The sequence below is a fragment of the Anastrepha obliqua genome, chromosome 1 (genome assembly GCF_027943255.1).
Source record: "Anastrepha obliqua isolate idAnaObli1 chromosome 1, idAnaObli1_1.0, whole genome shotgun sequence".
Taxonomy (NCBI): domain Eukaryota; kingdom Metazoa; phylum Arthropoda; class Insecta; order Diptera; family Tephritidae; genus Anastrepha; species Anastrepha obliqua.
Genome location: NC_072892.1, coordinates 19091380 through 19109706, shown reverse-complemented (window position 1 = coordinate 19109706; position 18327 = coordinate 19091380). Strand labels below are relative to the sequence as shown.

Below are 18327 nucleotides of genomic sequence, written 5' to 3'. Positions count from 1 at the left end.
AGATTAGAAAATGTTACTCTACCTGCACAGTGTTTCGTGTAGACTAAACGATGTGTTGTTGGCGACGCAAACGATGATGTGGCTCTCGAAGTCGCTCCAATGTCTTTTTGGAAAAATATGTGTGTGTGCATGTGCAATATTGGTACCTACTATTTTAAATGTAGGCTGTGTCTGATTGCAACATACAGTCGCTCACAGCTATTTCATGCAGTTTCAGTTTATGAATTTAAATTATTGCAGAAGGAAAAATTGTCACAATTTAAAAAAAAATGTTAATGTAATGTATTTAGTTATATGACTTGCTAACATAATGAGTAGAGCAGAATTCGTGGAAATATAGGCCCACTCACACTACGGGATGAAATGCAACCACAATGCGGTATCTTTGCTCAGAGCTTATTTCATTCAAACACTTGTTTATGTTGTGACGGCGGCTAGTCGCTTGGTTAACAGTATTTTGAATTTCTAGTTTATGTAACTATCGCACAGTTATTGTTCTATGCAGTTTTTAGCAAGAATGATAGAAAGAAGATTGCGCCCATTAGAGCGTACGTGACGTCACGTTTGCTGAGTTGTGCAGTATTGCCAACCATTTGCTCTTCGCAATAAATTTAGTTCTTTTTTATACCGAAAATGCGAAAATTTTGAAGTTTCGTGTTTGTTCCTTTTTATTAATTTAAAGCTACCGAAACTTTAAGTTAAAAAAAACTGTATTGTTATACAAAAGAAGTTTAAAAAAGGCCACTCTGAGAAGATTTTAGTGCTAATGAAAATTTGTTTACTCTTATAAAATTTGATAATTTGAAAAAGCAAATTTAATTTTTGGCTCCATTTAAGGCTATGCAAAAATATGAAATGCCCCTCTCTTAACTCTTCTTACGATTGAAAACCTTTTTACACATTTTAAAAAGCCTTTGAATTTATTGAATGCGAATTAAAACCATAGAGGTGTAATCGTTTCTTCCGGTCATCAATCCTTAGTGAGACATAGGACATTAAGAGTTATATTCATTGTAAAAATAAACAACAATACCAGAAAATACTAAAGAAACCATACTGACATTTTTACAAAAAGAGTACCTTATCTAGTTACATAATTTCAAATATACTAATATAAAAAAGTCGTTCGCTTAACAAAAGAGTCTCGCTTAAAACAAAAACTCATAAATTAAATTGTACATAAGCATAACACATTTATTTAAGAAAACGCACATTTTAAAGACAATTTGTCACGCATACAAAGTTCTTTAAGTGATTCAATAAAAATTTGTTGGATTATTTTCTTTGAATGGGCATTTTAGTGCGTTTTTATATCCAAAGCTAGGCAACATTGTAATAGCGAGAGAGAGATTTGACTGCCGAAAGCAGAAGAACACCAACAACACCTGCAATCGCGGGCAATGCCACCAGATGTTAAAAGAGTAAAGCTAAATAAAACTGAGTGAATTATTTAAATAATTATTAAAAAATGTATATTTTACAAAAATTATAAACATGACATTTTAATTAGAACAGCTAGAAAAATGTCATGAAGAAAGAACTAAAACTCCGAGACTAAATAACAAAAAAAAAAATGCTAAATCAAGTTACGAAAATGGTAATCTAGCCATACTGGAGCTAAAATCACGTAACTAGTTGTCAAATTCGCTGAGCGCAAAGTAACGGGACCACGATAGGCGCCATCTCATTATTCTTTCCATCATGAATTTTTAGTATATCTGTGATCGCCAAGTGGACAATATAAAAATATATAAAAAATGGGCCGACGTACTACGATTGAACAGCGAGAACTGGTCGCAGCGAAAAATTGCGGAAATAGTTTGTTTGCGTAGTGCTACAGTACAAAGTATCATTAAACGCTTCATGAAAATCGGGTGCAAAATAAAGGCCGATGTGTCTCAAATAAAATTTTTGACGAACGTGATGAGCGTTTAACTGTTCGAAAAATAAAAGAAAACCCAATGCTATCGGCTCCAAAATTGCTAAACGAAATTCAGCAGGAAGTGGGCAAATCATGTTGCGTCGAAACAGTGCGACGCGTACTACGTAAAAAGGACTTTAATGGTCGAGTAGCACGAAGGAAGCCATTCATAAATAAAAAAATCAATTGAGGCGAGTTGCATTCGCTAGATCGGTCGAAATTGAAGATTTTGATTTTTGGAAAATGGTAATATTTTCTGACGAGTCCAAATTCAACCTATTCGGCTCAGATGGAATGTCTTACGTCTGGCGTAAACCTAATACAGAGCTCCACAAAAGAACATAAAACCGACTGTGAAACATGGTCGTGGCAGTGTAATGGTATGGGCATGTTTGTCAGCAGCCGGAGTAGGAAATTTTGGGTTTGTCGAGGGTATTATGGACAAAACAATGTACCTCAATATTCTAAAAGATAATCTATTCCAAAGCATTAGAGATCAGATAAAGACCGTAATTTTGGAGAAGTAGAACAAAATCGGACCGGAAGTAATGAAAATCATTAGTTTAACTTAAATTTAAGAACAAATGAATAACGCATGAAATAAGCTGTGACATAAAATTTTGAACTGCTCTGTATTTTTAAATTTTTTGTTAGAAACTTAAAAAAATATATGAAGTACCTTTTTTATACTGCAATTGCGTATAAATTATTTGATATTTAAATTTTTTCAAAAAAGGTTTAGCTTTCAAAATACAGCATTCGTAGTTTTAGTAGTTCGCCTGCATGAAATAAGCTGTGAGCCACTGTATATTTTTGTCTTTCACGGCAGGTTTCCTGGTGGCTGAAAACACGGCTGCCCTGAACACAGCTTTAATTTAGAAGTGAACAAATGTTATTCGTTTAGGCATAAAATAAGCTCGTCGCACAGAGTTTCAGCAAAGTTAATGAGTGCTAAATATTACTTTAAGGCAGGGAAAGTAATTCACTGTCCTAACGGTTGGCAAGCAAAACGTTTGCAACAGCCGGACCCGTAGGCGCTAGGGTGCAGAAGATTAGTGTGGTCCGATATTTACAGACTTCAGGGTGTAGTCTAAAGACTAGGGGTCGAAAAATTATGTACCCACGTATTTATAAGTATTTTTGCATTCTATACGAATTAAGGCACCTTTCTGGTCTAGAATTTCGAAAAAATCGATTTTTTTCATGTTATGATAGTTTATACTTTCAAAAATATACTTACAGTCCTTTAAAACGAGACCGGTTTGGAGTACGACGTCCAGGCACTTGAAATTTTAATCGTGTTTTTCTCGAAACTATTTTTTCCGACTTGGCGTTGGTAATTTCTCAAAAAGTACGGAACCGATTGATTTGAATTTTTATTTTATTTTTTTTATTTATTATGATTAGGTACAACAATACAATTATTATACTTAATAACTAACAGGAGTGCTAGCAGCCAAGGCCTTCGACTCTTTGAATTTTTAATATTGTATGTTATTGAGTAAACTTGTGGCTCTTGCAGGTAGCAGAATTATAATTTTATAATCAATTTTTCTATTTTTTTCTACAGCGAGAACGTGAAAAAAAATCCTTTTTTCCAATAAACAGATAAAATATCTAGAACAATTTTTTTTTGTAAATCTGCTAGCCACCATAGCGACATATCTCCTAATGAATAATCGAACGATTTTTTTTTCAGACATACCTGAGCAGCCCGATCAGTTACGCCAGTGACATGTGTTACGTCAGGGTAAGCAATTTTTTTTATTATTGTAAATAAAGAATTGATCTAATGAATAAAAATGATTTTCAACTGATTTCAATTGTTCTTCTCCAATTTTCAACGCCTTCAATTTTCACGTCTCTAGACCAGAAAGGTGCCATAAGAGGCCGCCGTGGTCGAATGAGTTTGTGCGTGACTACTATTCGGGAGTGTGTAGGCTCGAATCTCTGGGCATGAAACAGCACAATGATAGAAAAAGTTGTTTCTAATAGCGGTCGCCCCTCGGCAATGGCAAACCTCCGACTGTACTTCTGCCATGAAAAAGCTCCTCATAAAAAAACCATTTGCCGCTCGGAGTCGGCTTGAAACTGTAGGTCCCTCCATTTGTGGAAGGATATCAAGACAAACGCCATCAATAGAAGGAGAAGCTCGGTGAAACACCCAACAGAAGTGTACACGCCGACTATTCATTTTTTATTTTTGTACGAATTTAAAGCTTTTTTGGCTCATAACGGACCTGTTTCGTGGACTAAGTAGCATCGCTGTCTCTATGTGCGATGCGGCTTCCAAACCTAACCTAACGCATTTTTATTAAAAAAAAAAACTACTAAATTTTTCCACACACTCAAAGATAAAAAAAAATTGCAAAACCTAACTCGGGATCGCCCGTACGTCATCAGAATTGTCGTCCTATGAATTAAAATTTAATTTATTTTCAATCCGAAATAAAAAATTAGCCACTTTTACCAAAAATGTTAATTTTAACAAAAAAATTAAAAGCATTAATAAAAAATAATAATTCTGTCACGATAAATTTAAGATCTGACCCTTTCCCCTTTATTCGCCCTTAGAAAGTGTAGATTAAAGAGCAGTGTTGCCTTTGTTTTCTCCATTTATTAACTTATTTATTTTGAATAGTTTTAAAAATAATTCACTGATTTATTTCAGTTTGGCGAATAAAAAACGCACCTTCAAAAAGATGGTTAATGGTAGTAAAGGGTTAAGGTATGGACCTTTAGCTCTGCGACCATATTGATCTATTGTGCACCCTATGCTGTCTATTGACTGTTAAGTATGCTTATGAATTGTACCAGCCCCTTCTGAGGGATTGATTGAAGGTCTTCATCTGTAAGCATGGACTTGTTTAAAAACCTTTTCCTTCTATGCGTCAACCCCGGACATTCGATAATGAGATGTTCTATAGACTCCTCATCTTCGCAGCAAAATCTGCAGGTGCTGGTGTTAGTTATGCCTAATTTACGTAAGTGTTTGTGCAAGTGAAGTGACCCGTGAGGGCGCCTGTGAGAGTGCGAATGCTCTTTTTGTTTAACGTGAGGGCCGTGTTAGCTCTTTTAGCATTGAAACTTAAGAACTTTTTGGAGTGTCTAAGACCCTCTACGTTGTTCCAATGCTTATTTATTAGAGTTTTGGCCCAGTATTTTACTTTTTGTTTTAGGCTGTTTTTTTTTTAAATCCAAACATGAGACTAGGTCCGATGAAATTTACATCTGCCCCTTTTTTGGCTTGAAAGTCTGCCTTTTCATTGCCGTCATATCCCTCATGCCCTGGTACCCAAATTAATGAGACATTGATTTTGGATGCCAGGTTATTGAGTGCCTTGTGGCATTCTAAGAGAGTTTTTGAGTTGTAGGTATAGCTATCAAAGCTTTTAGAACTAATTGGCTGTCCGAGAGTATTCTGATCTCTACTCTCTTGTGGTTTCTACGTTGCATGATGTTTGCTGCTTCCATTATTGCGTATAATTCCGCTTGGAAATAGGTGGTGTCCCTGGTGAGAGTGAATGATTTGTGGATTCTGGGTCCCACTACTCCTGCTCCTTCACCATAAGGTGTTTTTGATCCATCAGTGCAGCATTTTTGTGAATCATCATTCATCCATTTTGGGTTTGTTTTCCACTCGATCTTCTCAGGAAAGGTAACTGTGCATCCTTTTGTGAAACAGAGGGTTGAGTTGGTTTTATTTAATATAGGATACTTAGGTGACCGTACCTTCTCTACTTGCTCCACCATACCTTCAAAAAGATAATCCAAAACGAAAAATTCACAAACAAATCGTACTGCCGTACTGGGGTGTTCAGAAAATTCACCTAAAATATGTTAGTAAAGGGTGGTTAAGTTTCAAGGGCCGGTGTTGATTTTGAATAAAATACATTTTTTTAGGAAATTCTTGTCATTTCTCTTTATTATACAATAATAATATTGGCTCAGTTACGTGTGGAATAAAATATCGGCCAAATGGTCGCCTCGGCCTCGGCGGCACATCTCCATCCGATGGTCCAAATTTTCGATGACACTGAGGCATAATTAAGGTTCTATGCCATTAATGTGCCGAATTATCTCATCCTTTAGTTCTTGAAATATTGCTGGCTTATCGACGTACACCTTTTCTTTCAAATAACGCCAAAGAAAGAAGTCCAACGGTGTCGTTGACGTTTAGGTGTGGTTCACATTCAACATCGGCCCTTGAAATTTTACCACCCTTTATTTTCGCATTGCAATAATATTAGTTGTTTCTCGTAAGCGCTGTTATTCTCCACTGTGGAATATTGCACACTGTGCTGCAATGTCGTGAGCACAAGCGAGATACATTCGATAACTGAATCTTTGTCATTTGTTTTTGTTTACTACTGGCATCTTGAATTTTTGTCATTTGTTTTTGTTTACTTGTCACAAACAGGCAACAAATCATAAAAATCGGTTGAAAGTTCAACAGATCGACGTTGACAAACATTTTTGTTTTTCTTGCAATCGGTTGTGTGTGCGTGACAAAGTTGGCGATTTTTGTAATTTCCGTTGAGCTTTCGAAGTGCACAAATGAGCGGAAAGATTCCAACAACCATAATAAGCACCCCCATACATGGCAATTATTATCTTTCCGTGTTTCGTGTTTACTCCGCGGCGAGCAACGTGAAATGAAAATTTGTTAACCGGTCCACTGTGTGGAACGAAATGAATTTCAACCCACTCTGATTAGCTGCCCGTTTATGGCCCGCATAGCGATATGAACACACACCTACACAAACATTGAAATTGATAATCGTATCGAAAAAAAGAAAAAATACGAAGTGCGCGTTTATGAAGCATTGACCTGGAAATCTATATTTACATTTATACGCACCAACTTACATACATATGTACATTCTGTCAAAAAAATATCGGGAATTGTTCATGTGTGAACGTCAAAATAAAGTGTACAAAGCATTTTGTTATAATATCGATTTTATTTCAGTATTTTATAACAAAACAATATATTTTAATTTCATGATTTTAAATTAGTATTTGATTCTCTACTTAATACTAGAAAACAACAAAAAATAAATTACAACAACAAAAGTTTTAAAGCAAAAACAAAATTTAATGCATATTTTACGCGTCAAAATAAAATGTGCAGAGATATATGTAGGTATTTTACAAAAGTGATATCGGTTTATGGTAGTATTTTGTTGATTTCCCTTTCCCTTTGATAACGCAAGGCAGTCCACGTGGCATCGACTCAACTGGGTTTTTGTCACGTCAGATGAAATTTTATCCCACTCTTCCTTTATAACGGGTTTCAGAATATTCATATTAGTGATTGTCCTTTTCCGGAGTTGGCGGTCTAAATGCAACCACAAATGTTCAATAGGGTTTAAGTCCGGTGACTGTGGAGGATGATCCAATGTCTTAGGAGTACGATAAAGCAGCCATTATTTTACTATTTTTGCTGTGTGCTTGGGATTATTATTTTTTTGAAAATCCAAGATCCCTGCAAGTCTAATTTCTGCACACTGGTCAGCAAATTATTTTGTAAAATATTCAGATAATCTGTTTTGTTCATGGTACTTTCAATAAAAACCAAATTGCCAACTCCGCTTGCCGCCATACATCCCCACACCATCACCGAACCCCCATCGTGTTTAACTGTGGTTATCAAATTTTGGTCATAATACTCACTATTTTTGGTTCTTCAGACCTTAACCAGTTTTTTCTGCCCAAATACCTCGAACTTACTTTCAACGCTAAACAGGCCATTATTCCAGATAGAAACATCCCGATTTTCGTATTTTTTTGCATATTCAAGACGTTTTTTTTTATTAACTGTCGATATTGGCGGCTTTTTTCGTGGGAGACGACCATGTAATCCATTTGCAAATTTGAAAATTCTTGTGATATTTTGACAGCACTTTTAGAGGGATTTTTCTTCACAGCACGCACTATAGACCTTAATTCAGTCTCATTTAAAACTTTTGGACGGCCTGCACCTGGGCGATTTTCTACTTTGCCGAACTTTTTGTATTTGTCAACTATTTTTTCACAGTATTATGGCTTCTGTTGAAAGCCAATTTCACCAATTTCATTGCGAAGCTTTCGTTGCAGTTCTCTAACATCAGTCGAAGTTTGTTTAAAAAAATAAAAATAATCGGCGCGTACACTTCTGTTAGGTGTTTGGCCGAGCTCCTCCTCCTATTTGTGGTGTGCGTTTTGGTGTTGTTCCACAAATGGAGGGACCTACAGTTTCAAGCCGGCTCCGAACGGCAGATATTTTTATGAGGAGCTTTTTCATGGCAGAAATACACTCGGAGGTTTGCCATTGCCTGCCGAGGGGCGACCGCTATTAGAAAAATGTTTTTATTAATTTTGCTTTCACCGAGATTCGAACCAACGACCTCTCAGTGAATTCCGAATGGTGATCACGCACCAACCCATTCGGCTACGGCGGCCGAGTTTGTTTACCCATTATTAAAAAAGACGTTTAATAGAATTTAATTTACTGTAGACAAAAACTTTTCACTATGCCGATCGCAACCAATTAAAATACAATATGAAAAAAGTTCTAATGCAACGAAAACAACCAAATATAACGGTATTTTCTACGGTACAACATCGTTAAAATGCTACTGAGGTACGCTGTACACTTTATTTTGACGCTCACAGTATGTGCCCATAATTGTGCAAGTGGTCTGAGTCATATTTTTCTTGTTTCGAGATATTCAATGAATTGCGTTTGAATGAGTTAAAAAATATTTTTATATTATGCGACATTGTAATTTACATTTCTTACCCTTGATTAATGGAAATTTATTGTATTATTAATATGCAATTTTTTATGAATTTCATATAAAACTGTGGTTTTTATAGCTCTAATTGACTTAGACCATTTTCAAAATTAATTAAATGTCCTATAAATAATTTAATAAAATAAAGAACTATGATTTTATTTGAAACTGAAGCAGTATTTCAGCGCTGAGAAAGAAAAATCGTGTCGATGTAATTCACGCTTTTATTATAAGTGCCGTTTTACATTTTTGGCATCGCCTACTATGTAATGTACTTTCTGCTTAAATATGAACGAGACGTTATCAATAAAACGGTCCGTGGATGACATATGGCAAAAATAATTTTTTTTTTTTTGGTAGGACTGTTATAAGCTTACATGGCAAATTTCAGCGTGATATGTCACATAGTTTGTTTTCTGTGCTACTGTAAACAAGTCAAACTCGGGTGTGTTCTTCGAATTCTCTTTTATGACTTCAATTGTCTCAAAATGTTTTCCACGGAGCGGCAACTTGAGCTTGGGAAGCAGGAAAAAGTCACATGGAGCCACATCAGGCGAATACGGTGCTTGCGGAACGATATTAACATTATTTTTGTTCAAATAATCGCGAACAAGACGTGATGTGTGACCTGGTGCATTATCGTGATGCAAGAACCATGACTTGTTGTCCAACAATTCCTTCCTTTTAAGACGAATGTTCTCGCGCAAACGCTTTAAAAAGTCTAAATAATATTCGGCGTTAACCGATCGGCCTTGCGGAAAGAACTCCGAGTGCCCCACACCTTCGTAATCGAAAAAAACAGTCAGCATAACCTTAATTTTTGAGCGACTTTGGCGTGGTTTTTTGGGTTGATGTACGGCCCTCTTTGAACGATTTGTACCACTGGAAAACACGTGCACGAATGAATAACAAAATTTCAAACAAATTCTTTGTTCAACTTGAATTTCCATCGTTAAATTCGAAGAACACACTCGAGCTTGACTTGTTTACAGTAGTACAGAAAACAAACTATGTGACATATCACGCTGAAATTTGCCATGTGAGCTTATAACAGTCCTACCAAAAAACAAAAAATTTATTTTTGCCATATGTCATCCGCGGACCGTTTTATTGATAACGTCTCGTTCATATTTGAGTAGAAGGTATGATTGTTTTACAGAGTACATAAGTTCCATGTAAATGAAGTACAATTGTTCGTATAAGAGAGTAGGTTTGGTTTGCAGACTTGTATTTAGCATTCAACAGAAACAATAACTTTAATGAAAAAATTCATGAACATTTATTAATTATTTAAAAAAATGTTCATGATAAACTGGAGGGATGTGTGGTGGTAAATGCATAATATCTTTACTTTTCTCTTCCATTACTGGTCTAGGGGTGGTGTATAATCGGAGTAATTCAATATTTTCGTATACTATTTTTGGTATTTCTCTTTTAGGTGAAAGATCCAAAACGTGGAATTTAGCATCATCTAAAGAAGTTTTGTAGAACATTTTATAAGGTTCATTTTTCAAAAAATGCTTCAATTGAGTTTTCAGCTAAGAGACAGATTCACCCATGGTATTTTTTGCTGTTTTTGTTATTGATTTTTCTAGTGACTTCGTCGAAATAAAATCCGGCGACATTCTTTTTCCGAAAATGGCTTTTTCCTTCTACACTTTTTTATCAATTCATAATATTGCTCATCGTTGTAAATATAAGTAGGTTGCTTTTTTTATTTTCATTTCTATCAAACGGAAATCACGGTCACTCGGTAGAAAGGAATGACTCGACATCATAAATTTGTGGTCTACCGTTTCAATATTATTATGATTTGAGTGAGCAATTTTCATCCGGGAGCGTGTCATTATTCTGTATTACAAAATTCTGGGTGACAAAATTCTGTAAAATGCAAAAAAATTCTGCTTTTTAAAATTCTGCTTTTTTAAAATTCTGCTTTTTAAAATTCTGCTTTCTAAAATTCTGCTTTTTCAAAATTCTGCATGTTTAATGCGAAAAATTCTGCTTTATTCAAGTTTTGTGATTTTCGTCATACAAGAAGTACCAAAATAAACATTTATTCCATAAATATACATATATGTTTAAGCGATAACAATATTTTAGTTTAGCCAATTACAATATTTTTTGCAATTCTTTTTAAATATGTAGTGTGACTTAATTCATTTCTTTTCTTAATAATTCTTCGCAGCTGTTTGTTTTTTTTAATTATTTTCCTTTTTCTTCTAACTCTTTCTCCATTTTCTTTTCTTGATATTTGAGTTTTCGCTAAAATAAGTTCCTTTTGCAAACTTAGCACAAGATGGTAAAATTGCGAATTTCTTCTTCCAACAATAACTTTCAGCCGCCGATGCCACGCTTCAATATTGTTTTGTGTTCTAGGAAACGTTTCTGTTTGCGATGCATTATGGTCATGCACTGACCAAAACTCGGGAGAATATTTGGAATTATTATTATTTATATCAATATAATTTTTATCAAACCAAACTAGTAATTTTTTTACACTTTCATCATCGCAGTTATTAAGTAATGTTTGAAAGTAATTCGGTATTTCGCTTGGCGGTACGAAAGCTAAGCTTTTAATCATTCGGACTTGCAGTGCGAATTCCACCGAAGTCCCATATTTTTGAGCCAATCTATACATAAAAAGAACATGCTATTACTTAGTATACATACAAAACCATAAAATAGGCTTTAATTACCTCTCCTTCTGAACCTTTCGCCATATTATTTGTCCAAAATGGAACAAACAGCCGCGTAAATCAGTATTTGGGAAACATTGCTTAATTGCCGATATGATACCCATTTCGAAATCGCAAATTATACGCTGAGGGTATAAATTTAGTTCATGGTTACCTGCAATCGTCAGCAACTCGTTAAAAACAGCGACATATGACTTCAACGTTTTTTTACTCATCAAGCAAAAAACGAGAGGCACGATTTCGCCATGTACTCTACCATGTATGGAAAAAAGTTGCCTCATAACGCGAGGAACAACATGGAAAGTTCCATCAACAGCCCAGCAGTCACTGCTACTCAGCATTTCCAATGAAGATTTTGTCCCCAATATTATAAAAAGGTCATCATCGACCCACTTTTCTGCTAAGACAAAAAGCTCGCCTTCAAGGACATATAAATTAAATGGCATATCAATGTCATCTACAGTTTTTGGTTCTTTCATGTTCCATTTCTTTTTTCTAGTCCGCATTATTTTACTTTTTTGGGCCATTTTAGAAGGTAAAGCATCACGGCTATCGCTCGGAGTTAGCACAATGGTTTCTCGAATTATCTGGCTAGCCGGCAAGCATGTTTTTTAGATAACTCTTTAAGCTTTATATTAGCATCGCGAACAAAACCTTCCACTGCCTCAGGGCTATGGGTATGTACACCGGACCTTTTAATCACACAATGGATACCGTCTTTTAATTCAGTCACCAATCGAAATTTACAGTGACACGCTATTCTCTTGGAACACGACCAATTATATGTCCTTTGTTTTGTTATTCTTTCTAAATAATAGAAATACCCATCAACACCCAACATTTCCTTATTTTTATTTGTTTTCAAAATTCTTATTTCGGACATTTTTATCAATATAATATTAAACCACGCTCTTTCACAAAAAGTCAGCACTTAACAGAAGGTAAACAAACAATATAAGAACCGTTGTAGACAGTGTGGTGAAATTGTAATTCCTCATTTGTGATAGAAGTTCTCATCTCCAGGTAATATTTGATTGCAAACATACCTATGTACATACCAATGTATAAATGTTGTCAACTATAATTAACGTAGGGATGTACATAGGTATGTACGAATATGTTAAAAACAATGGGGCGCATATACTCAAATTGTGTAAAAAGTTTTACTAACAAATAACCATACCTAAATTTGACAATGAATATCCCACAATGTTCTGTATTACAAAATTCTGTATTAAAATAATAATGTTAACAATGTTAAAGAGGTAATGTAATTATTTTGGAAAAGTGCGCACTTTTTCAAAATAATTACATTACCTCTTTAACATTGTTAACATTATATTTTAATACAGAATTTTGTAATACAGAATTTTGTAATACAGAATTTTGTAATACAGAATTTTAGAAAGCAGAATTTTAAAAAAGCAGAATTTTAAAAAAGCAGAATTTTAAAAAGCAGAATTTTAAAAAGCTGAATTTTGTTTTTAGAATTTTGTACATACAGAATTTCGACACCAACCCTTTTCATCCATGTTAATGCTATCTTATACGAAACGCGTGAAGGGTGTAAGACTAAACAAATAACAGCAGGTGCGGCCCAAGGATCAATACTCGGACCTGAACTTTGGAATATAAGCTACGATGAAATCCTTCGAATAGAGATGCCTGAGGATGTGCCTTTAGTGGGATACGCAGATGTATTGCGCAGCTGTAATAATCGCCCGAAACACTGACGAAATCAAAAGGAAGTTGAATCAGGTGATGATCCGAGTTCAGACATGGCTGACATGGAAGACCACAGATTAAAGCTGGCCACAGAGAAAATAGAGCTAGTCCTTCTAACCAACAGACGTATCCCATTAGAAGTAGATATTCAAGTACTCGATGCGACTTTATCGATAAAAAGAGTGGTCAAATACCTAGGAGTGCAATTAGACACAAGGCTAACTTACTGGGCGCACATAAATCAAGCTACAAGAGCTGCCAAAGTAAGCTCATAGTGAACCTTGGAGGTCCAACGCACAACAAGCGAAAACTTTTAATGGACACGATGAACTCGATTCTTTTATACGGATGCGAAATATGGGCAGATTCCCTAAGGGTGCCGGCGAAAAACTTTGCGTCGCAAATTTTGTTGAAGATATTATCCGAAAAAAGAGGCGTGAAAGGGAGCATTGAGCATAGGTTTCTCAAAACAAACGACCCTGGACGCAGGGTGAGTAAGTAAGTGTCCTTCTTAGGACATCGTCTTGGCCCTCTACCTCGAAGCGATGCGGAAGCAGTCCCGGGGTGGAGGGAAAAATCCAAGAGAAGAGGAGGGATATTTTTAGCGGAATCACCCCACACGTAGTAGCGACGGTTACTAGATAGTGCGAAGACATTTTTAACCCAAACACACCGCTAAAAAAAAAGCTACCTTTAATGTTACGTTTTTGGCCTGAACACGCATCACTGTTAGCTATTACGTGTTTTTGAGTAGTTATAATATCCTCCACATGCGTTAAAATGCATGTACACCTCTTGATGCTGTAGTTTCATCCTATTCTTGACATTGTCATTATGGAAATTATGGAAGCCCAAGTTATAAACTTACATAGTTCGCTTATAATAGACTAACGAAACAGACAGTGCTTTTTGTAAAACAAACGAGGATCCATAGTATTCGCTGGGATTTCCTTTGGGTTTTTTCTGGTTTTCAGCAAGAGAGTTCCTTACTTTTTCAGCATTTTGTAAATTTACAACATGACTTTCTCTAAGATTTAATTTATCTTCCTCATTATTGCATGCTTGGGTTTTCCATAATAATGCGATTTAAGTCAAATATGCGCCGTTTTGTTCGATGACGAGTTCCCAACGAGGTGCCAACTTCATAATGCTCCTCTTATAGAAGCTCCCTTCCCTATTGTCAAAAAACTCGGAGAGCCAATTTTCACAGGGCTCTCTTGTGGATAACTTCCGACTACCAAGCTCGTTCGCCATGGACAGAAATAGGTGGTAATCACTTGGTGCGAGATCCGGACTATACGGTGGATGCAAAAGAACTTCCCATCCGAGCTCCCGCAGCTTCTGGCGCGTCACCAAAGATGTGTGTGGCCTGGCGTTGTCCTGATGGAAGACAATTCGGCCTCTGTTGATCAAAGATGGCCTCTTCTGCATGAGTGCTGCATTCAAGCGGTCCAGTTGTTGGCAGTCCAGGTCCGAATTGAGCGTTTGGCCATAGGGGAGCAGCTTATAGTGGATGATTCCCTGCCAATCCCACCAAACACACAGAAGAACCTTCCTGGCCGTCAATCCAGGCTTGGCCACCGTCTGGGCAGCTTCACTGCTTTTCGACCACGACCGTTTGCGCTTCACGTTGTCGTAAGTGACCCACTTTTCATCGCCAGTCACCATCCGCTTCAAAAACGGGTCGATTTTGTTGCGATTCAGAAGCGATTCGCATGCATCCATACGGGCAAAAATGTTTTCTTGCGTCAAGTCGTGTGGCACCCATACATCGAGCTTCTTTTTGAATCCAAGCTTCTTCAAATGGTTTATAACGGTTTGATGACTCATACCCAGCTCTTGGCCGATGCTACGGCTGCTACTATGCCGGTCTCTTTCGATCAATTCAGCGATTTTATCGCAATTTTCGACGACAGGCCTTCCGGACCGTGGCGCATCTTCGATCACCTCGGCACCAGAACGAAAACGTTGAAACCATCGTTGTGCAGTGGAAATGGAAACTGTATCGGGTCCATAAACTGCACAAATTTTATTGGCAGCATGAGATGCATTTTTGCATTTATCGTAGTAGTACTGTAAAATATGCCGTATTTTCTCTTTATTTTGCTCCATGTTTGCGACGCTATAACTCACGAACGACTAAAAGCAAACAACAATTAATCAAACACGTGTTAGCACGTGAAAAGAGCTCTCCAAAAAGCTCTAGCGTGAACCGATGCGACGAATACAACTAGAACTACGCGCTTGCAAAGACAAGCTTGCGGAAATACCGCAAGACTTTTTGGCCAACCTTATATGTAATTTCATTAAATGTTTAACTTAGACCACTTTCATAATTAATTTCACTAAATAAATTTCGTATAACGTTGAAATTACATCCACTATGTAAAGGTTTATTTTTGTCGATATTGTGAAAATTACATTAAATACAAATAATTTAAGATAATGTGGATGTGAGTTGAATTTCCTTCAAAAAGTTCATCGGAGGAAGGTGGCTGAAGACAGGCTGGAGCAAGTGAATTCGGACCCAACGTTTATCCAGCACATCATCGCATCATAACAGGTGATCAGACGTGGACATATGAGTTTGACATGCAAACCAGTTAACAGGCGGCTGAATGGCGCTATCCACATGAGCCGAAACCCAAAAAACCACGTCAAAGTCAGTCAAAAGTAAAAGTCATGCTACTCGTTTTCTTTGATTATCAAGGTGTTGTGCCGTAGGAATTCATTCCAAATCGTTCTAAGGTAAATAAAGAATATTATTTGGAATTTATGCGCGTTTGAGAGAGAATCTACGTAGGTGCGTGCACCATGAGAACGCACCGCCTCATAAGGCTCATATTGTAAACACTTTTTTGGCCAAAAACTCGACAAATATCATCGAACCACCACCATATTCACCGCACTTAGCCACCTCTGACTTTTTCCTTTTCCCAAAACTTAAGTTGCCACTCGGCGGACGTCGCTTTGAGACGACAGGGGACATTAAGGAGAATTCGCTGAAGGAACTGAAGAAGATCTCTTCAATCGCATTTAAAAGGTGTTTTGATGACTGGATTAATCGTTGGCATGTGTGTATTACTTCAAATGGAGATTATTTTGAAGGCGACAAAATAAATTTTGATGATTAAACAATCATTTTACTTTTTATTGAACAATCCCCGGTCCTTTTTTAACAGAAGGTATATTACACTTTTTAATCGAAGCCATCTAAAATTTTATTGAGGAATACGAAATATACGTACATACATATGTACATTTTATAATAGATTTTATTCAATTGTACACTGGATGTGATTTCTATTCGACTGTTATTTATGCATCGTTAAGTGGGGCTAATAATATAATTTAAGAAAAAGGAAGTAATGTAACCACCTCTTTTTTGGACTCAGGAGCATTAATCAATATTCAAAATAATAATTCAAAATAAAATAAAATGAAATGAACGAAAGAAACAAAAATTGCATTAATTCGTGCCGCATAAAAACGGCGGCTGAAGCGCGACGCGAACTATAAAAAGTTTATGGAGATGCTGCTTTAAGTGAAACAACGTACCGAAATTGGTTCCATCGCTTCAAAGACGGTGATTTTAATATTGATGACCCTCCGCGTGTAGGAAGGCCAAAAACCTTCGAAGACTCTGAATTGGAGGCTGGAGGCATTGCTCAATGAGGATCCGTGTCAAACGCAAGAAGAGCTTGCTTCAGTATAAGGAGTTTATGAGTTACCAAGCCAATCCATTTCTAAGCGATTGCATGCAGGGGACTTGGGTTTCTTATGAGTTAAAACCAAGGGATGTTGAAGGTCGTTTTTTCGCCTGTGTCGCCTGTGAACAACTGCTCCAGCGGCAAAAAAGGAAGGGTTTTCTTCATCGCATCTTCGCATCGTGACGGGTGATGAAAAATGGATTCATCACAGCAATCCAAAGAAAAGAAAGTTATGGGGACCACCCGGTCATGCTTCTACGCCGTCGCCTCGGCCGAATATTCTCGCTGCGTAGGTTATGCTATGTATTTGGTGGGACCAAGTTAGTGTTATTTATTATGAACTGTTCAAACCAAGCGAAACCATCACTGGGAATCGGTATCGGCTTCAATTGATGCGATTGAGCCGAGCACTGTGCAAGAAGCGGCCACAATACGCGGAGAGGCATTAAAAAGTGATTCTATAGCATGACAACGCTCGGCCTCATGTTGTCAAACCCGCTAAAACCTACCTGGAAACACTGAAATGGGAAATCCCACCCCACCCGCCATATTCTCCGCCCAATTATCACCTGTACCGATCGATGGCACATGGTCTAGCTGACGAGCAGTTCCATTCGTATGAAGACATCAAAAAATGGCTTGATCCGTGGATAGCCTCAAAAGATGAACAGTTTTACCACGACGGTATACGAGATCTACCAGAAATATGGGAAAAAGTAGTAGCCAGCGATGGGCAATACTTTCAATGATTCACGTGTAACCAGTTTTTCAGAATAAAGTTGTATTTTCATAAAAAAAACAGCGAGAACTTAATTGCGCACCTAATAATATTTTTCGCCCCACAACGGCTCAGTCCATTTTTTGTAATTTTTGCCTTAGACCAGCTATTCAAATTTAACCAGCTTAAAACCCCTGATTTATCTTAATTTCTTATTTCACACTAAAAGCTGGAGCTCACTTTTATTAAGTCAGAAAATGTTTTTGAAGTGAAAACTTCTTTAGAATCGTTGGGAGTGATTTGAGGAAAAGTGAAACGAAAAAGCGACCACCTTGTCTACGAAGCGTTATATTATATGTTGATATAAACGTAGCGACGAACTAAATAAAAATAACTTTTATTTTTTCTTGTGATTCGAACCAAGGATTTTGGATCGGAAGCTCACATTGCTAGTCGTTCGGCTACCGCGCCATGCTGTCGTTGATGGCCTAAAAGTTATTTAGTTACGAAGCGTTATATTATATGTATGTTGATATAAATAATTTTTGTGAGCGTGTAATTCTCAAAAGGTTTATTAGGTTTATTATTTAAAATCTATTGACTAGGTAGTGTGGTATCTGTTCTTATCAGCTTAACATTTGATAGATCCTCCATCGGAGGACAACAAATGTTAAACTGATTTTTGGAAATGGGCGGAGTGTTTTAGGGGCTTGCTCCTTCTCTGCCACGGGTTAACCCGGTATTACAGTACCGCCGGGATTTCGGCCTTGAATAA

General features: G+C 36.8%; 1 non-coding gene across 1 annotated transcript; it reads left to right on the top strand.

The window, feature by feature from the left end:
* Positions 1 to 18134: 18134 nt before the first annotated feature.
* Positions 18135 to 18327, top strand: LOC129236652 (U2 spliceosomal RNA). The gene has a single exon (XR_008581702.1). It is a non-coding gene; the product is annotated as a U2 spliceosomal RNA (small nuclear RNA).